This window comes from Ornithorhynchus anatinus, chromosome 7 (genome assembly GCF_004115215.2).
Source record: "Ornithorhynchus anatinus isolate Pmale09 chromosome 7, mOrnAna1.pri.v4, whole genome shotgun sequence".
Taxonomy (NCBI): Eukaryota; Metazoa; Chordata; class Mammalia; order Monotremata; family Ornithorhynchidae; genus Ornithorhynchus; species Ornithorhynchus anatinus.
This window is the reverse complement of record NC_041734.1, coordinates 6,893,144-6,917,483: the sequence shown is the minus strand read 5'-3', so window position 1 is coordinate 6,917,483 and position 24,340 is coordinate 6,893,144. Positions and strand designations below refer to the sequence as shown.

The window sequence follows — 24,340 nt, the reverse complement described above, 5'->3', positions numbered from 1 at the left end:
GTATTAAGTATTGGAGTAAAGTATACTGGGGAGAATTGGACATTGTCCTTGACCTCCTTGAGACTTACAACTGAAGAGTAAATTGGGAAGAGGATGTTGGCCACAGACAGCAAGGGAACAATGAAACAAAGACAGAAAAACAGTATAAAGGGCAAGGACAAAGATAAGTAGAATGTGAGAGCTGAAAGTCAGTGAAGTGCTGAGGATGACACCAGCGTTCTCGGTTTCTGGGAAAGTTGGGAGGAGAGGAGGATTTAGGAGGGAAGATTGAGTAGTTAAATTTTAGGCATTTTGAGTTGGAGATCCTGGCAACATATCCAATTGGTGAGGAACAGGAAGAGAAAGGAAATATGAGGTTGACTAGCATGAGAGGATTTGGGGCTACAGAGAAAGAGAAATTTAGGAGTCCTCTGTAAAGGAGCGGTAGCTGAAGCCATGCGAGAGAGCAAATGTAGAGCAAGAAGAGTAGGGGATAAGAGGTGGAAGAGGAACTAGCAAAGGAAATTGAGAAGGAGCGGTTGAAGAGGTAGGAGGAGACCAGGAGAACAGTGTCGGCAAAAACCACAATCTGATAGTGCTTCAAGGAGAAGGAAGTGGCTGATAGTGTCAAAGGCAGCCGAGAAGTCACGGAGGATTAGGGCAGAGAAGGGTCCGTAGATGTTCTTTGCCTTTGAAGAGGTTGTTGGTGATCCTGGAGAGTTCCATTTTATTGGTGTGAAGGGGGTGAAAATCTGATCAGGAATAGGGTTACTGGAGGGTGGGTGTGAAGGTGGTGGGTATAAATATAACCCATGAGAGGCGTTTGGACAGGAATAGGAACAGGGACATCCAGAGAAGGGTTTTTTTAATCCAAAAGGGACTTGAGTTTTTTAAAAGGCCAGGAATAGTTGAAGATGGCAGTACGGGGGAGGAGAGGCTGTCGTTCGTATTTGAGCGTTTACTGTATGCAGACCACTGTACTGAGCACTTGGGAGAGTGCAATATAACAGTAAACAGACATATTTCTTACCCACAATGAGCTTACAGTCTAGGGTTTTGTCGGCCCTAACAAGCCCAGATCTCGACACATTCCTGGAGAGAGGATGGCAGATTCCCAAGGAAAATATTCCCTTGGATGGGCGGCATTTGTAACAGTAAACCCTAAAGCTAGCTGCCCCCAGACATGAAAAGAATATTTGAATTTTAAAAGGTTCTACCTTCCAAGTGTCACATTTTTTTTTTGGTTTTGACTCTAGGAAGTCGTGTTTGCAAACGCTAATGCTCTTGCATGATGCCCCACCTTATTTTGTCCGCTCTGTGCCCCACACTGACCTCTAATGCCCACGATTTAGCCTGATGGGTGAATTTTTAAATTGTTTATAATTGACTAACTGGAAACTAAGGCTATCCCCATGTGTAAGTGCTAATAAATGAAAGAAAAACTAAAAATTAAGGCAAATCAACCTCACAGTTACTGAAAGTGTGCACACAGTTCACCTTTTAACTTCCAGATGCCCAGAGTTTACAGAGAGTGAGAGCAAGAGCTTTTAAGAGGTGAGGGGGTGGGGTTGGAGATACTGGTAGAGAGGGAGATTTAGAGATCAGATGGGAGATCACTTGAGAGTCTGCTGGGAAGGAGAAGAAAGAGGAAGTGGGGGGAATGGAATGGTGAGAAGAAAATGGAGCGACTACGGGAAGTTCACACGATGGTTTCTGTTTTACCTCCCAAGTTGGTTATGTCGTCACAGGTCAGGGGTCATGGAATCAGAAGGGTGTTAAAGGTCTGGAATAGTCAGTGGGCCTGTGGGCGTGAGAGTCGAAGGAGGGGAAGAAGAGTCGTTCGTTACCCAGACGACAGATGAATTTGCAGAAGAGTGTGAATTTGAAGCCACAGAAGTAGGCCCGGTGTCTGGATTGTTGTCAGCAGTGCTCAGCTACACCAGTGCAGGACTAGAGGAAACCGGCTGGGAGGATGACACAGTGCTGTTGGCTGGAGGTGTGAGACCGAAAAGGAGGCAAGGGAAGCAAGTTCAGTCAAGAAGGCAGTGCTTTATCCTGGGAAGTAGGATTGGTAAGAGAGTTCCAGAGGGGATGGAAACCTGGGATAGGACGAGTGCGCCCGGAGTCTGGAGGTCTGATTGATCTCTTGAATAACTCCCCACTCTGTTTCCCCTCCTCCTGCCACCTCAGCACATCCATATCACCTAAGCCCTTGGTTACTCACAAGCCTTCTCTTGCACTGCTGTATGCATCTTCATACTGTATCTACCCCACATCTGAAATGTATTTTAGTCTCTCTCCTGCCAGACTGTATATATAAAAAAGAACTGTGGCATCTTCTAATCTCTCACTCTGTGCCAAACACCATACCAAAGGTTGGCGTAGGTATCAGGTAATCAGCGAGGACACAGACACTGCCCAAATGGGGCACACAGTCTAAGTAGGAAGGAGAGCATCCTTTTGGTAGAAGAGGAAATTGAAACACTGAGAAATCAAGTGACTTGTCCAAGGTCATACAGCAGGCAAGTGGTAGATCCTGGATTAGAACCCAAGTTTTCTGACTGCGAAGCCCATGGCCTTTCCACTAGGCCACACCCGAGGGCAGGATTATCAATCATCAGTATCTGTTGAGCATTTACTCTGTGTGGAAACCTGTACTAAGCTCTTGGGAGAGAACAGTACAACCTAGTCGACAGACATGTTCCCTGCCCGCAATAAATTTGTAGTCTAGAGGGGGAGATAGCCATTAAATAATTAATACTATGTAATTTAAAGATATGTACCTAAGTGCCTTGGGCTTGAGGATTATGTCTACTAATCCTTTGGTACTTTCAAGTGCTTAGTACAGTTTTCTACCCTGAGTGAAGAGTAACTGCTATTAATTGATTGAGGACAGAATTCGGAGCTGAGAGAGTGGGCTGTGGACCCATAGTGATGTCAGAGATGGTAAGTTTGTAAATGAAGCATGCTAGAGATGGTGAGATCTAATGGGTCTGTGCTCATGTGGCAGAAGTAGGGGAAAGCAAGGCCAGCAGAAGTGGGTAGAGTGAGAAACCATATTGCCCAGGTGGGAATCAGAGGGATGGTTACAAGGGAGGTTGAAGTCTCTAAGGATCATTGTAGGAGAGTGAAATGGAATTAGAAAGGAGAGAAAGTTTTTCAGTCTGTCAGAAAGCTCCAGTGAGGCCAGGAGGAACCAGGAGCTGCACTGCACTGCACAATTAGAGGGGGGACAATGTGGTGTATGACTGTAGGAAAGATGAGAGGTGGATGGGGCAGGGCAAACGGAAAATGACATTGGTGTTCAGGAGCAAGCTAGCCCTTCCCCTTTGTTCTTGAGTGGGAGAAGGTGAGGCCCTTTGTGGAAGAGTAGGCGAGGACCTGGCTTGTTCATTGGGCTGGGTAATGCTTTTCATAAAATAGCTAAACCTCCAGATTTTTGCCTATGGAGTTCATTAGCAATATATCATTTTAGAGAGGGGTGGCCGGTATCCTTGGTTCTGCACTTCTTTGGATTTGTCACAGGAGGTGCCTTTAATAGAATGTTGAGTTTGAATTAGTCCCATCATGAAAATCCAGTTCGGGAAATCTGTGACAGTTTGAATCAAGATGAGTGGTGCTTTAAAGAGGCTTCCAAGTTTACACCGTTTCAGCTTTACAACACAAACCTCCTTTATGGCACTAGTGCTGAGGTCATGGGTGTTGGTAATGGGATCATGGAAATTATAGGGAACCAATGAGTGGTGAGGGAAAGGGGAGAAAAGTTTTCAAAAGAGGTGGAGGAGTGGGGAGAAGGAACTACTGGATCAATAATGACGAAAATAATAATTTGTGGTTGCTAAGTGCTTGTTATGTGCCAAGCACTGTACTAAGCACTAGAGTAGATAAAAATTAATCAGGTTGGACACAGTCCCTGTCCCTCAGGAGCTTCACGGTCTGGAAAGGGAGAACAGGTATTGAATCCCCATTTTGCGGATGAAGAAACTGAGGTACAGAGAAGTTAAGGAGGTTAATAATAAAAATAGTTTTAATAATAATGGTATTAAGCACTTAGGTGCTGAGCAATGTACTAGGTGCTTGAGTAGATAGAGGATAATCAGGTTAGACACAGTCCCTGTCCCACATGGAAATTACATTCTAAGTAAGAGGGAGAACAGATATTGAGTCCTCATTTTACGGAGACCTAGAGAAGTTGTGACTTGCCTCAGGTCACACAGCATCCAAGTGGCAAAGTCAGGATTAGAACCAAGGTTCCTTGGCTCCCAGGCCCATGTTCTTTCCAGTCGATCTGCCACTGATTGCCACAGGAGTCATTTGGGAGGGTCAGTCTGTGCTAGAAGTAAGCTGCTCTGGCTTGTAATCTCTTTGATTTGATGTACTTGATATGTGTCTCTCACTTATCTGTAGTGGAGTACATAATTTGAGGTAATTTTGGCAAAAAATAAGGTCTTTCGTCCAAGAATCTTCTGCCCCCTTTATAGCAACGCTCCTCTGAAAAAATGGGTTCTCACTTAAAATGTTGTAATGTCAAATGCAGGTTCCCAGGCCATCGTTTGTGTCGTAAGGTTGAGGACTGCCCTTGGCGGTTTCACTTCAGTGAAAATTGTCTTGAATTTGCCCTTTTCTTAGAAGTTATTGAAGGGGTCCAATCAATCTTATTTATTTAGCACTTACTATGTGCAGAGAACTGTATTAAGCGCTTGGGGAGAGTACTGTGTTACGGGGTTGGTAAATGTGTTCCCTACCCACAAGGAATATGCGCTCTCTTGAGGGGAGACAGACATTAAAATGGACTCTGGCTATGTACATAAGTGCTGTGGGGCTGAGGGTGGGGTGAATAAAGGGTACAAATCCAAATGCAAGTATGACACAGAAAGGAGAGGGAACAGGGGAAATGACATCTTAGTAGGGGCAAGGCTCTTGGAAGAGATGTGATTTTAATAAGGCTTTGAAAGTGGGGAAGGTAGTCTGTTGGATATGGATGGGGAGGGAGATCCAAGCCAGAGGGAGGTCTTGGGCGAGGGGTCAGCAGTGAACTAGATGAGATGGAGGTACTGTGAGTAGATTGGTGTTAGAAGAGCCAAGCAAGCGTGCTGGATTGTAGAAGGAAATTAACGAGGTAAGATAGAAGTGGGCAAAGCTAATTGGGTGTTTTAAAGCCAATGGTAAGGAGTTTCTATTTGATGTGGAGATGGATGGGCAACCACTGGAGGTTCTTGAGGAGTGGGGAAACATGGACTGAATTTTTTTTTTTTTTTAAGACAAATGATCTGGGCAACAGGGTGAAGTGTGGAATGGGGTGGGAAGAAGCTGATGCGGTCATCAAGGCCGAATAGAATAAATATGTGCATCAGCTTGGTAGCAGTTTGGATGGAGAGGAAAGGGTGGATTTTAGCAATGTTGTGAATGTCGAACTGACAGGATTTTGTGCAGTTCAGCTCTGTGGGTCCCGATCTCTAAGGATTCCAGTCCCTGTTTTGCAGCCCCCAAAATATCCACTAAGACTGAGGAGCACAAATAGAAATTGTGTGCTTCCTCAGAAATCATCAACACCCCGGTCAATGATTTTTCTTGGAAACCGAAAGCTGTTAAATCGTGTATAGATTCCCTTAAATATCAATTCTATAAGTTCTGTGGTATTCTCCCAAACTCTCAGTGTGGTGCTCGGCTCACAGTAGATGCTCAGTAAATACTGTGGTTTGATTGATTGAACTATACCACTCCCTGAAATTCTGCAACAACCAATGTTGCCACTGTATAATTCTTTTCAGATGGTGGAGATTGATTGCTATAATTAACTGCCATTAGGTAGTTATGATGGAAAGATATCTACACAAGTTGATATTAAAAGTGAAGTCTGCAAAATGAAGGACGAGACAGCACAAGCAGTGACCCCACACTCCTTTGTTGCCTTCAAAGCAGTAAAAAGCCCCAAAAAACAATTTTTATTTGGCCAAGATTACTCAATTATGTACACGATTAGAAATGAGTAATATTAGGTACTGTGTGCAATCTGAATATTTCATGTGTACCCCAGCACTTAGTCCAATGCTTGGCACATAAGTAAGTTCTTCATAAATACTGTAATAGTAATAGAAATAATAGTGATAATACTAGTACAGTGCTGCAGAGAGAAACAAAAGCTTGACTCCAGATTTTTAGTGACTGAAGCTTGTTACTACCTGAGCAATAAAGTGGACCAGTTGCATAGGTAAAAATGTCACCTGTTTTCATGGTGACACTCATCATACCGTACGTTGACAAATCCAGGGCTCAGCCCTCAGTTCCTCTCACACTTACTCGTGGTCCACCCCTGTGGCTGGATAGTGACTGGATCCTTTCATTCCTGAGTTTGCCACTATTTGCAGTCAATTATTAATCAGTGGTATTTATTGAGCCCTTGCAGTTTGCAGAGCACTGTACTAAGCACTTGGGAGAGTACAATACAACTGAATTGGTAGACAAAATCCCTTTTCACAGGGAACTTACAGCTCCGAGGAGGAGATAGACAATAAAATATATTACAGAGGGGAAATGATAGAGTATGAGCATATGTCCATAAGTCCTGTGGGAATGAGGGTGGGGGTTGAATATCAAGTGTTAAAGGGGTACAGATAGAAGTGCATTGGCAATACAGAAGGGAGAAGGGACATGAGGGCTTAGCCTGGGAAGGCCTCTAAGAGGAGATGTGATTTTATCAAGGCTTTGAAACTGGGGAGAGTGGTGGACTGTCAGATTTGAAGGGGTAGGGAGTTCCAGGCCAGAGGCAGCCTGCGGGCAAGGTGCCGATGAGATAGAAGGATAGTGAGCAGGCTGGCGTTGGAGGAGTGAAGTGTGCGGGCTGGGTTGTAGTAGGATATCAGTGAAGTAAGATAGGTTAGGGAGAGCTGAATTGAGTGCTTTAAAGCTGATGGTAAGGATTTGATGGTAAGGATAGCATTGGAGGTATCTTCCAACTCTTTGCTCCCCAGTGACTCCTTTCCCATTGCTTTCAAACATGCTTACGTCTCCTCTATCCTAAAAAAAACCCCTCCCTTGACCCCATGGCTCCCTCCCGTTATCACTCCATCTCCTTCCTACCATTCCTCTCCAAACTCATTGAGTGAGTAGTCTTCACCCTCTGTCTCAAGTTCCCCTCCTCCAATTCTCTCCTTGATGCCCTCCAATCTGGCTTCCGTCCCCTTCACGCCACAGAAACCTCTCGCTCGAAGGTGACAATTGATCTTCTTACCAATCCAACGGCCCCTAGGTCACAATTGATCTTCTTGCCAATCCAGCGGTCCCCACTCCATCCTAATCCTCGACCTCAGCTGCCTTCAAAACTGTCGACCACCCCCTTTTCCTGGAAAAGTTATCCAACCTCGGCTTTACTGACACCACCAATGTGCGTATTCTCTGCCGTTTTGCGTCTTTCGAATTCAGAGTGAAAATTCCCCTCGTGTGGGGGAAGTCACTAATAGAACTGCCTTTAGTTTCCTGTGGCACTTCTCCCATCACAGCTGTGCTTGCCTCTCAACATCTTTCTCCCTAAGGCCTCGCATCCTCCCGGGACACTGAATAGGTCTGCAGCTGGCTGTGGAGAGAAGGTAGCCTCTGGCACCCCAGGGAAACAGCCAGCTGCAGTGAAAAAGTGTTGTGTGAATTAGTAGAAAGAGAGGGTGAAAAGAGGGGGTAAGGCAGAAAAGAAAGACACTACTTTTTGGGTGAAGAAGAGGGGACTGATCTTTGGGAAACTGGCACCGTTCTAAAAAAAATGTATTGCCACCCCTTACCCCTGGTGCCCAGGGCAGGAGTGAATTCTGTCATAACTGATGTGGCTTAAAAAAACCCCAAAGAAACAAGGAATGGAAAATAAAATGCTTGCTACTCGTGTTCTGCCCTGCAAAACTTTTTTCAGAGGGCAGCGTAGTCAGTGATTGTGACATCAGATAAGATTTCTTTCCCCAGTGAGCAAGTATAGGAAAGAACTGACAAAGAAATATGTGAAAGGAAGTAGAAATATATTCTGGCATTTAAAAAAGCAGAAAAAAACCCTCCACCCCATAAATATTCGAGTCACCGTGAATAGGTTGTAGGTTCCCTGGGTGGTGAAAGTGAAAGATGTCCAGCGTACAAGTGAGAGATGATTTTCTGGTCAAGCATTAAGAAATTACCTTTATACTGTAGTGAACTGAACATAATAAATGTGCTTTAATGAAGAGCAAGATAAATCTCATCAATTTTAAAACAGAAGGAACTAAAATTTTCTGTTCTCTGCATTAGTTTTAAAATTCAGCCCTCCCGCCCATTGTCCCCTAAATAGAATTTTCTCCGGTTTCAGAGACATCGCCAAGTATAAAATAGGGAATTCTAAATGGACAGAGAAAAACTAGAAGGAAGACATTGTTTCGGTTTCTTTTTTTTTTCCCAAGTACCGTTGTTTTCCTTCCAAACGATTAGAAAAATCTTGAGATTTAAATCGGATAGAGAGATTACCCTTTTCTCTTCCCAGTTGTCCATTCCCTTCCCCCACCCAGTCCCCTCCTCCCCTTTCCCCTCCCCTCATTCCCAAGAAAACAAAGGGACCGTATACATTCTTGTAAATAAGAGATTAGGGGGCAGGCACTTTGAGAGTGGTGTGTGTGTCCTTGGGCAAAAAGTCTTTGTCTGGCTGGGCTGGGAATGGGTTGGGGGAAATAGATTGGAGCAGGCCCAAGTGGTATTGGGTGGCAGGCCCTGCAAGGAGTTTTCTACCATCTCAGGTGCCTGGAAGTTGGCTGGCAGAAAGTCATCTGTGCCAGTCATTAGCCGTCTCTGAGGCTGGCTGGAGCCAGTTTGCAGTATTTGCATTAAAATACAAGTCCACCAGGCACTGCCCTGATTCGGTAGGCGGCAGAGTCACCTGACCAGTTCCTGGAGGTTAATGCGCTGCCCAGCATGGGAAGCCTGAAAACCTGCCCTGGATTAGATCCTCTGGAATAGCCAGTCAGAAAATTTCCAGATGTTCTGTTTGAAGAGCAGTTCCAAAGTGGGAGGTTCTTTTTGGTTTTTGTTTAGTAATTGGACTTATTTGTTCATGGAAAAAAAAGTTTTTATCCAAATGTTCGGGCATCCCCCCGGAGAAAGAAAATGCTAGCTTTCCAGTAGATCTCTTCTTTGGATATTGTAGCAGGGAAATTCCTTTGAGAGTATTTTATTTTTCCAAAAGATTTTTTTTTCCCCCAAGGAGATTATTCATTGTTGGAAAGTGTTTGTTTCTGCTGTTAATTTTTAAACGCATCTGAGATGGGGTAATCACAAAAATCAACAGGAGTAGATGAAGCAAATTTTAATTAAAATCACGTGGAGAGGGAAATGGGTTAGGAAAGAGTTTGCCTGTTTCCTTTGAGTTGCTCAGCGTCAACCTGCAGTCATTCGTTTTCTGGTCCCAAGCATCTCCTGTCTCCTTCATAAAATTTGGCCATCTAGCTAGATGCACAAATCGGTATCTTTGCCTTTACAGAGGCATGTGGGAGTTTCCCTGAGGTGGTGAGATAGTGTGGGCCAATTCTCCCTATACCTTCTTTTCCCCCTTTGCAGTTTGCCCTTCACCTTCCCAGGCACCCAAGTCTAGGCAACACGTTCATAATAGTAATAATAATAATACTAATTGTGGTATTTAAGTGCTTACTATATGCCAAGCACTCTACTAAGTGCTGGGGTAGATACAAGATAATCAGGTCCCACATGGGACTAATGGTTTTAAGTTTGAGGGAGTACAGGTTTTGAATCCCCATTTTCCAAATGAGGGAACTGAGACACAGAGAATTTAAGTGACTTGTCCAAGGTCATACAACAGACAAGTGATAGAGCTCAAATTAGAACTCAGGTCCTTTGACTCCCAGGACCGGGCTCTTTTCACTAATCCACACCTCTGCCACCTCTCCAGACATAGCCTTGGATCACCCCCCACAATCCTCACTAACTCATATCCTCCCTCTTCCCCTCCAGGATGAGATACTCAGCACATGTGTCCAAGTGCCCATAATTATCATTAAGGTATGTAGTAAGGGGTTTCTGTGTGCTAAGCACATGGAAAGACACAAGGCAGTCCCTGCCCCACACATGGTTCTCAGTCGTCAGTTCTCAGTCAGTAAAGCAGGGAGAGCCCAAATCTTTTTACATTTTACAGCTCAGGAAACTGGGGCCCAGAGAGGTTAACTGACTTACCCAAGGTCACACAGCAGGCTAATGGCAGAGCTGTGATTGGAACCCAGCCCCATGTTCTTTCCACCGGGGCACATTTTTGCTGTGAATTGATGTTACTTTGGAGACAATAGGAGGGAGATGACTACCAACCTCAGTTTAAACTCTCATAGAGCCATACTCGAGTTTTGTGCCTTGAAGCAAAAAATCCTTTGATTTCCTGGTTGTTATTTAGTGTTTCTTTGGGATTTATGGCCGAATAAAATCATTTCTCAAAATTCAGTTGCCTGCATTCAAGTCATATATCACTACATCAGTGCACTGATGTGTTAAACGAGGTGTCCAGGTTAGTCTTAGAGCCTGAATGGAAGAAAGAAACCAGAGGGTTAGGGGGAATTACTAGCAGGTCAGTCAGTGTTGCAGCAAAATTACCAAATTAATAGTGAACAGATTTGATATTTGCCCCACATCTCTTCTGTACACATCTTGAGATTATTATAAATTACTTAAACATATTCATATTAATGGTTGTCTCCTCCTCTAGACACTAAGCTCATCATGGGCAGGGAACGTGTGCTAATTCTACTGTACTCTCCCAAGTGCTTAGAGCAGTGTTCTGCACATAGTAAGTGCTGAATAAGTACCATTGATTATTCCATCGGTATTTTTAGGTTTGAAGCTTGGACTTCTCAAATGAAGGTACACAGAGTATTAACTTTTAGGTTCCACACATTAGGACATAGGTCAGAATAAGGAAGTAATTTAGTGCCTTCATTTTGGCTTCTGTGTGTGATGAAAAAAATTTTAAGTTCCTAGCTTTTTTTTAAAAAAGGAAAAACTAACAGTTGGTGTCTCTTCCCTGTTCTTTGCAAATCCCAGTGAGTTTCCACACTATTTGGTGTAACCGTATCCACTTCCTTAGCTCTGGCATCCACACTGCCTCGGAGCCCTCCCCCTTCTCCCTGTTCATGCTGGGCCCAGCTGCCATTTCCTCCTCCTTCCCCTCCTCCTCTCCTTTTCCTCCTTTTCCTCCTTTTTCCTCTCCCCTTCCCTACCCTTTCACCTAATACACAAGTAAATGACTGATAAGTCCCTTTAAGCAGGATTGCCTATTTCCATTTCCCAAATCACCAGCTTCCAGTAAGAATTTCAGGATAAGGAATTGGTAAAAATGCACTTTCGTGTATAGTTTTGTCCATGAACAACTTCAGTTGTTTCACCTAATCATCTTTGGGTATTTTCCACCAATTCAAAAGCTGTGGATTGGCTTGCCTTTTCCCTCCTTGGCATCTCCTTGCTCTATCCAAACCACGCTGGCTTAAAAAAAATATTAATACTGACTCTGAATTTGTGTTTATAGAATTGACTCTCTGAAACTAGTTGTATGGTAGTACTCAACTAGCATCCACCACTTAGAACTTAGAAACACTTAAGAACATAGTAAGTGCTGTAACAAATATCATTAAAAAAATTTACTGTGTTAACTTAAAATTAAACATGACTGCTTCCAATTTCAAGTCCTTCATCCCATCTATAATTTTCCTTTCCTACTAATAATGTTGGTATTTGTTAAGCGCTTACTATGTGCCAAGCACTGTTCTAAGCGCTGGGGTAGACACAGGGGAAGCAGGTTGTCCCACGTGGGGCTCACAGTCTTAATCCCCATTTTACAGATGAGGGAACTGAGGCACAGAGAAGTTGTGACTTGCCCACAGTCACACAGCTGACAGGTGGCGGAGCTGGGATTCGAACTCATGAGCCCTGACTCCAAAGCCCGTGCTCTTTCCACTGCGCCACGCTGCTTCTCTAGGCCAGTTGCAAATATTAGTCCCTTTGGGTTCATCTTGGGAACTGTGAAAGGTCACCTTGAATATTCTCTGTAAAAGAATATTGAACTATAATGTTGTCTTATTTCCCAGAGTACTCTTGTATATATAAACTTACCCGCTATTTTAGCCCTTAGCTCATCTACATAAACATTTTTTCCTTTCCCCTCCACCTGAAAAATTATTTGGGTCTGATGCCCCCAATAAATTGTAGGCTCTTCGTGGACAGGGCCTGAGGCATGGAACTCTTTTGTGTGCTTTAGTACCATACTAAGAACACAGCAGGACTTGATAAATACTATTTATCGATAGATATCTGTCATCTCTAGCTATCATGTGCCTATTTTTCAGTTTAGGCTGCATTTGATTAGTTAGGACAGCGTTACACTGGCGTGGTCATTTTTATTTATTTCCTTACCCCATCTTACTTTTTCTGGCATCTTCACCCATTTTAAAGTGACCTAGAAATTAATCTCCTTTGTATTGCTATAGATTCCTAGTTCATCTTTCCTTGGTATCATCTGTTTTATATACTTCCATTTTGCAGACTGAACGTCCAAATTCCTTCTAAAGGAGGGATCAGAGACAAGGAAATATAGCTGACTGTACCTCCCTTCTAAATGTTTACATTGCCATTTGGGGTATGCCTCTTTCAACCGTTCTCATTCCTAAATTTCCCAAAAGGAAGAGTAATGGCAGTAGCATTCACTGAGGGCCCATTTGGTACAGTGGGTTGACCTAGATGCTTGGGAAGTTCAGAATGATGCAGCAATATATTCCCTGCCCTCAAGGAGTTTACTGTTTAACAGAGGAGGCTTGCACAAAAATATTTGTAAATTGAGCGGTCGCTCTCCCAAGGATGTAGTGCAGTACTTTACACACAGTAAACACTCATTAAATAGCATCGATCAACTGATTGATAATAATAATGATGGTATTTGTTAAGTGCTTACTATGTGTCAAACACTGTTCTAAGCACTGGAGTGATCAGCAAGGTGATCAGATTGTCCCACGTGGGGCTCACAATCTTAATCCCCATTTTACAGACGAGGTAACTGAGGCACAGAGAAGTGAAGTGACTTGCCCAAGGTCACACAGCAGACAGGTGGCAAAACCGGTATTAGAACCCACGTCCTCTGACTCCTGAGCCATGCTCTTGTCACTAAGCCATGCTGCTTCTTTCTAAACAGTTATAATAAATGTGCGCAAATGCTGAGAAAGATATGAGGAAGTCCCTAGGTGCTTCAGTGCTGTTGGGAATGTCTCCATCGTAGTCCACACCCTTCTTTCTAGTGTGCCCACTTTCCTTAAATTGAGGAGAGAGAGTTGCCTCCGGGTTCTAATTTAAGGTTGAGCTGGAAGGCCCCCTTGGTTCACTTTATTCAAAGTTCATTGTTCTGGTATTATTCATTCAATAGTATTTATTGAGTGCTTACTATGTGCAGAGCACTGTACTAAGCACTTGGAATATAAAATTCACAACAGATAGAGACAATCCCTGCCCAATGATGGGCTTACAGTCTAATGGGCTGTTCATCCGGAGCAAATCCACCAGCTCTTTGCTCACCAGAGTTAAGCAGAGGCAGCCAGTGCCTAGGCAGCCCTTTACCTCGAAGATCCGATGTCGTTTAGTTAACTGCCCGGAGACCCAGGCCCAATTTTGCTCCCAACAGCGTATGTCTGTGCTTTCGTCTTATGTAATCTTAAATGATCTAAAATTGGGCAATCCTCCAACATATTTTGGTCCCTGAACGCAAGGCATAGAAAGGCACGATACTTAATATAGTGCACAGCGGCCTGACACCCGCCTCTATAATGTGCCCTAACATTTTGATTAAATGGTTTTTAGTGTAGCAAACACAGCGCTAACTGTGTGATGAGGATGTAATGCCTTGCTTTAAGGCACCCTAATTTAGACATACTGTACTGTAAGAGGGTAACGTGAAGTGCTCTCTTCATATTGTGGAAATGTCATCTTCAGCTAATTGCAAAATGGTTGCCATACAAAGCTTGTCATATCCTTCCATTTAACTCCTAGTTTGAGCAAAAGAAAAGCCTAAATGTTTAGCTGTTGCACTTAAGCTTGTCAGGAAGTAGAGTAAATACCTAATGCTTCCCCAAGTGCTTTTGTTTGGGAGAATTATACCAGACGTTCTTGGCCTGCCATCGCATACATGGTCTGTATTTCTGCACTAAATTTATGACTAATGTAGAGAAATTCTTGATGCTATCCAAATTAAAAACAAACTCTGAAAAGTTTAACAAATAAACGATAGCATGACCTAGTGGGAAAAGCTTAGGACTAGAAGTCAGGAGATTCGGATTCTGCCACTTGCCTTCTGGGTCATGTTGGGCAAGTTTGTTAGTGTCACTGTGACTCCGTATCCTCATCAATAAAATGGAGATAAAATATCCGTTCTCTTTTTCTCTTTAACTGATCCTTTTGTGACACAGGAACTGGGCTGATCTGATTATCTTGTATCTACCCCAGAAGTAGAACAGGGCTGGCACACAGTAAGTGCTTAATAAACGCCAATGCTGTTGTGATATTATTACCATTTAAAAGCACTTTAGGATCAAATCAAGAGCAGTTTAATGGAAACAAAGTTGGACCTTTCCCTTTGTGGTGCTCTTGAGTTCAAAGAATAAATGGACCAAAACATATAAGGTAGTATCCTATACTCAGAGTAACAAAAAAGAACATAGTGAATACCATACCTTAGTTGTCAGTATCACCCACTGAGTTTTGGGGAAAAGTAGGCAAAGAGGCCACTTTCGGGCAAAACAGGACATTTGGGAAAGAGGACATCAGATGTGAACACAAGTGAAACTTCAAAACGGAAGAGTGGCTGTAATGTTTATTGTTAGTATAAGCTTTGGTTTTTTTCTTTTTTCCTCTTTATTTCTTGCTCTCACCTCATGGTCCTGGATCCGCTTGCACATGGGTACTTCATATCTCCCAGCCCTGTTGGTAGCATCGTCATTTCCTTACATCAATCAATCAGTCATATTTATTGAGTGCTTACGGTAGACAGAGTGTAAACACTTGGGAGAGTAAAATACAACAAAATTGTTGGTAGACATGTTCCCTGCCCACAAGGAGCTTACAGTATAGAGGGGGAGACAGATATTAACATAAATTAGGGTTATGTACAGAAATGCTGTGGGGTGAATAAAGGGTGCAAATCCAGATTCAAGTACATGGAAGGGCTAAGAGATAGGAAGATTGTCATTTTATTTTTGGAAATAATCCTTTGCAAATACCTGTCCAGGTTGCTAGGCCCAGGATTTGGTTTATAAAAATACCTCTTAATTCCAAGTTGAAAATTTTTACCATTAAAAGAATCATATGGTATTTTTTTTAAATTACAAGCATATATTTTATCTTTTTCTTGTAATTACTCAGGAATTTTCACTCTAGGTTTCGTAGCAAGCACTGCACTCATATTTTGAGGAGAACCTTATCAAATCTCAAATGTGCATCTTGGGACTAAGGAAACAGATTTCAGAATGATCTCTCATGTATTTCATGTATTTCTCTCCCACCTGCCACCCGTACACCCCCATTGAAATCAGTGCCTACTGTTTTTTTTCAGGTGTTTATGGAGAAGCAGCATGGCATAGTGGATAGAGCACAGGCCTAGGAGTCAGAAGGTCATGGGTTCTAATCCCTGCTCCACCACTTGTCTGCAAGTCACTTGGACAAGTCACTTAACTTCTCTGTGCCTCAGTTACCTCATCTGTAAAATGGGAATCAAGACTGTGAGCCCCATGTGGGACTGGGACTTTGTCTAAACCGATGTGCTTCTCTCCACACCAGTGTTTAGTGCAGTGCCTGGCATATTGTAAACACTTAACAAATGAAATAATTATAATTATAATAATGGCAGAGATACTCCATGTTCTAGGCCTTCCAGCTCACACAAACCTTCTCAGACCTCCTGGTCATACCCTGCTACTCGCTTGACTGAGGTTTAGTCAAGAATAGTAGCCAGCAGGGGCTAGAGCAGCATGACCTAGTAGTTAGAGCATGGACCTGGGGATCAGAAAGCCATGGGTTCTAATCCTGGCTTTGCCACTTTTCTTCTGTGTAACCTTGGGCAAGTCACTTAATTTCTCTGTGCCTCAATTACCTCTGCAAAATGGGGATTGAGACTGAGCCCTATGTGGACTGATTAGCTTGAACCTACTACGGCACTTAGTATAATGCCTGGTACATAGTAAGTGCTTAACAAATGCCATAAAAAATAAGGTACAAACAGAGAATTACACTAAAGGTAGAGTCGGTTTCAGAAGGTCTGATTGAGGCTTCAGGTAGAATTGACTAGTGGTGGCCTAGCATTCCAAGAGGCATGAGGCCGACAGGGTTAGGGACTGAAGCGCTGAATGAATTTAAGTGATGAGCCCTAAATACATCTTTTTTTTAATCCTCTAAGTTACAGAAGTTGATCATGTTGTAGAAGGGAAGATATGCTAAAGTAGGACTAGTGAGGAGAAATTGCCAAAGATAAAATTGCTCAGTGAGACTAGTGCAACAAAAGACAAGAATAATAATGATATTTATGAATGCCTGCTAGTGCTAAGAGCTGGGGTAGGATACAAGATAAGCACACCACACCAGACACGGTCCCTTGTGCAAAACAATACCCACTGCCTTAGAAAGTGCAGATCTCTTATCCCCATTTTATGTATGAGGCAACTGAGGCAAGAGGGGTTAATTGACTATCCTAAAGTCCCCCAGCAGGCCAATGGCAGAGTTGGGACTAGGACTTGAACCTCTTGATTTTCAGACCCAGACCTGTTCTCTTTAAAGTACAAAGAGAGGGGAAAGGGATTCAGGAATTTGTGAAAAAGTGAAATGAATTAGTAGTACCAATGTCCTCCCCACCAAATTTTTGGAATATTGGTTGCAAAAATTCTTATCTTGATTTATTAAAATATACAATGTGTGGGTCAAGCATCATAATTGAACAGCTTTTTCCAACCATCCCAGTAGAGTTCCATACCTCTTTGCTCTGATCTCGGGGACCCGTGGGGTGCAAATTGGCCTGGCCGAATTAGGTCCTGAAAGTAATTAGATTTGGCCAGAAGTCTGTTGCACTGTGGATATTCTTTTTTTTTTTAAATTGTATTTGTTAGTGCTTACTATATGTGGTGTCAAACAGAGTTCTGAGCACTGGGGTAGATACAACTGAATTATGATGGACATAGTCCCTGTCCTGCATGGGGCTCACTGTCTAAGTAGGAGGGAGAACAGGAGAACTGAGGCACAGAGAAGATAGGTGACTTGCCCAAGGTCACACAGCAAGTATTTGGCAGAACGGGGATTAGAACCCAGGTACTCTGACCCCTAGGGCTCTGCTCTTTCCACTAGACCACACTACTTCTAAAGACTGAAAAAGGAAACTGGCATTGTTATTATTGGGTTTCCTTAAGCTATCAAAATTCCCTGCCATCAAAAGTGTTATTAATGGGATGGGAATGTTAGTTACAGTACTAAGAGTTTACACTGTGCTAAGCAGTGGAGTTAGGTACCCAATCAGACCCAGTCCTGCTTGGAGCTTCCGTCCTAGGAGGTAATAATAATAATTGGGGTGTTTAAGTGCTTACTGTTTGCCAGTGTCTGCACTAAGCAGTGATAGGGAATACAAGCAAATCTGGTTGAACACAGTCCCTTTACCACATCAGGCTCACAGCCTTAATTCCCATTTTCCAGATGAGATAACTGAGGCACCGAGAAGTGAGGTGACTTGCTCAAGATCACAGGACAGACAAGTGACAGAGCCTGAATGACCATGACTTCCTTGCTAGAAAAGGTCTCAATCTCTCTCTGCCTCAGGTTCCTCCTTAGTAAAATGGGGCTAAGTGACTTAGGCAGGGTCACCCAGCAGGTCAGTGGCAGAGCTGGGATCATAAGCCAGGTTCACTGACTTTCGGTCCTTTGCCCTTTCTACTAGGCTGTACTGTCAAAATCTCTCTTGTAGATTGTTAGGTTAAAAATCTTTATCTCGAGGGTGATTTATCATCCTAAGCAATTATGTACCTAACCATAAATTATTTTAACGTTTGTTTCCCCTTCTAGACTGAAACTCCTTGTGGGCAGAAAACATACCTACCAACTCCATTGTATTTTGCTCTCCCAGACAGTATAGTGCTCTGCACAGAGGAAGCACCCAGTAAATACCATTGAATGATTGATTCTAGGTCACTTGTCTGATCCACTAAAGTAATGTTTTAAAATTTGGGCCAAAGAGTGTCAAAAGTCTTGTTCACTTTGGTCATGGAAGGAAACTAGTCTAGCACCTAAAAGCAGAACATTTTAAGTGAATTGCTGGAGTATAAGGGCAGGTGTTTGTAAAGGAGTATCCAGGGTCACTTAAGGGGGTCAGAGTATGTAGTCATATTCTGACCAGGAAGCTTCTGGGTCACTTTCTGTAGGGCCTTCTTGCCCCCTCCAAGACACTTGGCTGCAGAGCGTGATTGTTTGTAGGGAGCTGAGAAAATTTCAAGTAGCACCCAGTGTTGAATAGCAAAGCAGTCTAGCCCTGGTGTGGAACTATTTAAACTTTAAAGACTCTCGAAACCAAGCTGAGGCCCTTTAAACTCAGCATGTAGACATGTTGAGAATCTTTAAAGTTTAAATAGTCGTGGGCTGGGGCCAGGAGGGCTATGATGGGCTGTGGACCTGTAGCAAGGGGCTGGGGGAAGGGGCAGTAACACTCATTCCCCAATCGTTAAGGCTCTATGCCCTGCCTTGGGAAGCTCATAGGCCATCACCACTAATATCTATATGTGTGTTTTCATCCCTCTGTCCCCCTCTCTCCCTCTCACCTGAGGAAATTTTGGGGAAAATGGTAGTCAACCATTGCCTCCTTTTCCTCTTCCTCAACAGATAATAAGTGGGAAGGTTGCCAGCAAGATCAATAAGGGACAGTTTTTTGAAATATTTGGATATTTTCCAAGTCTACTTTAATCCTAATCTGAAGCCCATGTGGATCTAATGCAATAATTGTGGTATTTATTAAGCATTTATTCTGGAACGGATAATCAGAATAGAAACCATCAGTGCCCAGGGGTGGATAGTCTTGCAAGGTAGAGAGAGTGGGTATCTTATTTCTTTTGTACAGAAGAGGGATGAGGCCCAGAGAGTTTAAGTGGTTTGGCCAAGGTCACACAGCAGGATAGGGACAGAGTTGGCACTAGAATTTGGGTTTTCTGACAGCGTCAGCCCCTTGCTCTCTCCACTAGGCCCATACTGCCCCATATTGCTTTATTGCTTTGGTGTGTGTTTGTGTGTGTGTTGGGGCAGGGGGAGGGGCAAGAGGGTTGGGGTTGGTAAAAGTTGAATTATTCGAAAGTGTGACTTGGTGACTGGCTTTTTGGTATGGAAGTTTCAGAGAACAGTTTTCAGCCTCATCCGGTTGCGTCTGGAGGAGCTGATTTAAAGGGCAATTCAAAGTGCAAGCAGCGAGTGAGCACTTTTTTGAGCCTTTTGGATCAGTGAGTTAATAAGAGCTTTGTACAACATGTGGGAAAAAAAAAATCACATCAGCAGGGGTGCCACTTATCTAGTTGGGAAGTCCAGTTTCAGTGGCTCTCACCTGAATAATGTGTAAGCAACATGAAAATCAGAACTGTGTTGAAATTTAGGCCACTTTAGAACAAACTTAAAGCATGCTATATAGAACTGCCCCCTCTCCCCCCCTTCCAAAAAAGGCTAATGACTCCTTGTGTTCTTGTGGGCAGGGAATGTCTCTCTCAACTCTACTGTACTGTTCTCTCCCAAGTGTGTTTGGCACACAGTAAGCACTCATTAAATACTTTTCAGTGATTGATTGATTGGAATTCCTGGAGTGAATCTGGAAGACCTTCTAAGACTTTTTAGAGGAAGTTTTTAGGAGAGGAAGGAGTGGTTTGGTGAAGAGGGGAAAGGTCATTCTAGATTTAGGGGTGGGGGGGTATGCCATAGCAGTGGGCCTCTGTGTCTTTGCATGTGCACTTTTGTTTGGGGAGAGGGGAGGGCACAAATAACCTGGGTGATTGTGGGAGAAACGAGAGATTTTAGCTTTAGCCATCTCCCTTTTTCTTCATTTTATTTCTCCCTTTTCCATTCTGTGCTCACTTTTCCTTTCTTATCTCTCCTATTCTTTCCTGTCTCTGACCACAAATGTTCCTTTTGGTGGAAGGGGAGAATATTTATTCCCACTTCATCACTGCACTCTGGTCTTTAATATGTCCGTCCTCTCCCAAGGAGATTGATTCACTGTAGTTGGATGCTGAAATTTCTTTGGGAAAGATTCTATTTAGCTCATTTAAAAAAAAAATAGCATGTAACAGGAGAAAAAAGATTTCATTTAAAATCTTGAAGCTTGGTCATTGGTGAAGTGAAAGTTGGCTCATAAAGACTGCATGGGAGTGCATCATTTTGTTCATTGGGCAAAAGAAAACATTTAGGGAATTACTTGGTTTGAAATTCTGATGGTAATGTTAAGTTTTAACTGTAGTTCCTATGCAGAGGTTGAATGTTGCCAGAGGAAATCATCCGTGGGCCTTCAACAACACTGTCAGTTTTGTTTTCTGTCTTTGTCAGAGAAAGTTCTTATACATTACCTTCTGAAATGACTCTCACCGTTCCTTCTAAGGTTTGTTCATTTTAGTGATCACTTCTTGTGTATTATGAATGCAAAAATGAGATCATTATATAAACATGGGTTTTTACAGCATTTCACTGATGTTTACTGTTCATGCCTTATTAAATGATTTTAAAGAAAATCTAGGTCACCGTATCATAGCCTTTCCATTTCCTCCCTTCCACCTTCCTAACCCTAACCGCCCCCCACGCCCCCATAAAAAGAACCGCTTGATATTAGATAGGGAGGGGAGGGGTTTGCTTCAGTTCTAGCCCAGCTCAGAGCTGACTGGGTCCAAACTGAGAAAATCTGACTGTGTTAGGTCCGGCGAATTCTCCTCTCTGCTGGGCTTCACTCCAAAACGGTATTGGGGGTAAGGCCCAGCCACTGTGCCTGATTTAAAGTCTGTTCATTCCCCCCATCCCCACCTCCTCCCACCCAATTACCGCCATTTGAACTTTGAGACACATTAGAAGAGTATTGAAGTATTTAAACCATCAGGCGGATAACTTTAGGGCTCGGCAAATGTTACATAAATATGAACTTAGTTGAAACCACAAGATCTTTCCCCGGAGTATTGATGTAATAAATTTTAATGTGCACACAATTTTCAGACCTAAATCTAGAAGCATTGAAAAATTTGAAAGTCTATTTGCCAAATTTCCTCTTTAGCCCTGGGAAAAAATGCTTTTGAGGGCTCACACCAGAAACTCCCAGGCAGTATATGCCCCCATTCTGTAAAGCTGATAGTGTGATCACTTACCTTGCTATATTTTTAACAACAGAATTGACTGATCTTAGTAAATTCAGTCCTTTCTCATAACTAAAATAATCTGTACAAATCTCCTCCCCCACCCTTAATCATGCGTATTACTTTTTGGGAAGCTTAAGCCAGCAATCAAACTATTAAAGGTAGGAGAACGTCTGAAATTCTGTAACTTTTGTAAATTCTGAATTCTGTAATGTGTCCAAAAGATGTGGTCATGTCAAGAGCACTTCAATCTATCCATCAGTCCTATTTATTGAGCGCTTACTGTGTGCAAAGCACAGTACTAAGGGCTTGAGAGAGTACAGAACAACAATATAACAGACACATTCCCTGCCCACAACGAACTTCCAATCTAGAAGACACATTTTTTTTTGATCCCCAGAATGTTTTACAGCAAAGTTTCGAGGGCTTTCATATTTTCAGGCTACTAATTTTAAAAAGTATCTGTTGATCCTCGTTTAAACTAAACAGGATGCAGAATTGGCAGTGTTGTTTAGCTGCAAGTTGAATCCCACAGCCTCATGGGCTGAAATTACATAGTTCATAGGATGCTACCATTTTACAACCATATTTTAAAATCTTTCCTTCTCCTTCCCCCCACTCCGAGTTAAGGGCTATAATGGATCCCATTATAGGTAAAAGGTCTGTGACTCAGCTATTGAGCCACTCAAACTCTAGGCTTTTTTAATTGCCACTATTAAAGCTTTAGTACTTTTATCTCATAAAATAGATATCATTGATGTAAAATCTGTGCCTATTGAGGATCCATTTGTACCTCTGCCCTTCGGTTTAGACTAACCGAAGTGAGCTGGGTTTTATACAGTTTGCCACGTTAACACAAATCACATTACGAATCAGTCATTTTCTTACTTCCTTTTTTTATTGAAGAACAGCTCATGGAGGAGTGCGAGATTTCTGGGTGGAAAATCTAGTAAGAAAGTGGCTATCTTTTTTTGGTGGCACTTTTAAGGTAGTTAATTGGAGGGGGTGGGGCGGGTTATAGTTTCCACTCAATTTTAATCATTTGTTCAAGATCTTCCCCTGCACTCCAGGGAATAGCATTCCTTTGATTCTAATACTATGATTATTAAGAGTCAGGGAGAACCTGAAGAACCACTCATTTATCCCAGTTTAGCACGCACCTCTGTAAGTGTAAATGAGGTAATTGGTGGTTCTTGCTCCCCAGGTCTGGCCTGCATAGGCCAGAGGAAAGCCAAGCAATTGCAAAGGGTAGAAATATCAAAGTGGAAAAGAAACTCGGAGAACACATTGAAGGTTAAATGTTCAAATGTTGAAAGCCACTTTGTTCTTCTGTGTGTTTTTTTCCAATACACTTGCATGTCACCCTCATTAATTATTCATATTGCTGTGAACAAACAAGGTAAAATGTCTCTGGAAGAGATCTATAATGAGGGCGTATCAAAAAAAAAAGTGTAAATGTGCTTAACAACTGTACAGAGTGTCTCCTCTATAGTAAAAATAGATTAGCTAATAATTGCTTGGACTATTTGAGTTATCACCTTCCTTATCTGAATGTAAGAGCTTTCAATAGGTCTCTCTCCATCCTAACATAGTTTCCAAATTCTATTAAAATCCAGCTATACAAAGCATTCAGAAACTAATATACATAACTAGTCTTCTATTCTTGCCCAGCTGTGTAGATTCAATTATAATAATTTTCTCAGTAGCATAACATTGCTGTTTGTTTATTACTACGTTATTAGTCAGTGAATGAACCTCCCTCTTTTTGACCCCTCAGCAGTGTTGATAAAATACTTAATTGCTTTAGTATCTTCTGTTTCATGTATAATTCCAGCTGGAGGGAGTCATGGGGACACAGTCTCCTTAAAGCCTTAAAATGACTGCTTCTGATGGGAGCCAAACTGCCTATTCGCACATCTATGCATGTATGTTTCAGGGTGCGTATGCCTGCATAAGTACTCTGCATCCCCACCCCACAGAGACTTATATAAAGGTTAAGTGGCCTTAGGCTTTAACCTCGATCCTGGAAAGCATCTTTTAATTCTTCTTTGGAAAGATCATCGTCAGGAGTATTTATTGAGCGCTTACTGTGTGCAGTGCACTGTACTGAATGCTTGGGAGAGTGTGATACTACAGATTTGGACAGTAATGAGCTTACTGTCTAGAGGGGGAGCTGGACATTAAGTAAGTAGTTTATTTCATTTATTATTTATATGAGTGCTGTGGTAAGCTGTGATATTTGCTGTTATTTAAAGACCTTCATTGCTACTGGGCAGTTGGTAGAACCTTCATCTCGAGATGTAGAAAACAAGCTCCCATTTCTCCTCTGACGAAAGCCCTGGGCTAAGGAGAACCTGTGCCGTAGCCATGACTCCCTCCCATTGAGCGTCCATGCATCTGTTTCTCCTGGCAGCGTGGCATGCAGGATCCAACCCGGCTCACACTATCAGATTCCCCGTTCGGGTTCTTTGAAAAGATGGAGTGAAAACCCATGGCAGAATCAAACAATCAGTCTTTGGGCAAACAGCATGATCTATTGGAAAGACCCCAGGCCTGGGAGTCAGAGGACCTGGGTTCTATTCCCGGCTCCATCACAGAACTGCTGTGTGACCTTAGGTGAGTCACTTGACTTCTGGGCTTCAGTTCCCTCATCTGCAAAATGGGGATTTCAAAACCCGTTTTTTGTCCTACTTAGGTTGTGAAGTCCCATGAGGGACCTGATTATCTTTTATCCACTCCAGCGCTTAGTACATTACTTGGCATTTAGTAACTGTGTAACTCTGCGCAGAGCACTATACTGAATCCTTAGTAGAGAACAGTTGAGTTGAATGACACAATTCTTGCCCTTAAAGACAAAATACTTTCCAGGTAGAGGGAAGCAACAGAGTTGAAGTACATGTACATACGAAACTGAGTGTACTTAGTTTCATGCCTCAGGACATCACTGCTTTGCTCCAAAACTGTTTTTTCCCCCTGCAGCCATTCCCACT

The 24,340-nt window shown here is 42.7% G+C and overlaps 1 protein-coding gene across 3 annotated transcripts in view; it reads left to right on the top strand.

Annotated features, from left to right (window-relative positions):
* The window catches only part of CHD7 (chromodomain helicase DNA binding protein 7), a 161,700-nt gene that overhangs the window by 52,888 nt on the left and 84,472 nt on the right, over positions 1-24,340 (top strand). Inside the window, exon 1 of one of the 3 annotated variants that reach the window (XM_029068750.2) lies at positions 1,773-2,050. The exons of the other annotated variants lie outside the window; for them this stretch is intronic. The gene's annotated coding sequence lies outside the window, so the exon portion shown is untranslated. Of the gene's footprint in view, positions 1-1,772; positions 2,051-24,340 lie in introns of those variants that run through there. 3 annotated transcript variants of the gene reach the window in all.